Here is a 662-nt window from a genome sequence, read left to right as displayed (position 1 = left end):
AATCTACAAGCAGATTCTTAGACAGCATAACCTTCCATATCTTCGATTCTACTCAGTTCAGCCGCCTATCTTCGTGCAGGACAGCGCTCCCTATCACACTGCAAAGAGAGTCAAATATTTTTTGCGTAATGAAGGGGTTGATCTCATGGACTGGCCACCTGAAAGTCCTGATCTAAACCCTATAGAAAACGTTTGGAAGATTAATGGAGATGGGGCGCGTAGAAAAAAATCCAAAGAACCAAAATGAACTCTGGGAATTATTTAAAAAATGAATGGAACAATGTTACTTCACCATTTTGCAAGAAATTAATTCAGTCCTGTGGTAACAGATGTCAGGAGGTCATTAATAGTTAAGGGATGTACACAAAGTATTAATAGTAATAGTTTCATTCTTGTTGTTATTTATCTTTCATTGTTTTTTATATGTGACCCTTGACTTTTGACCGTTGCAGTTTGGAAGATTATTTGGTTATACCCTCATAACATAGAGAAAATATATATTCCATTCACTTGAAATTTTCACGTAAGATAGATAGTAGATATATCTAAATATGTGTAAAATATCTAGTCTCAACGTTTTTACAATCTTCTATAATAACTATTTCAATACACTTATTCTTACTGACTCTTATATAATGCCCGCTACTATATATATATATATA

The sequence above is a fragment of the Octopus bimaculoides genome, chromosome 1 (genome assembly GCF_001194135.2).
Source record: "Octopus bimaculoides isolate UCB-OBI-ISO-001 chromosome 1, ASM119413v2, whole genome shotgun sequence".
Classification (NCBI taxonomy): Eukaryota; Metazoa; Mollusca; class Cephalopoda; order Octopoda; family Octopodidae; genus Octopus; species Octopus bimaculoides.
Note: the sequence above shows the minus strand (reverse complement) of the source record.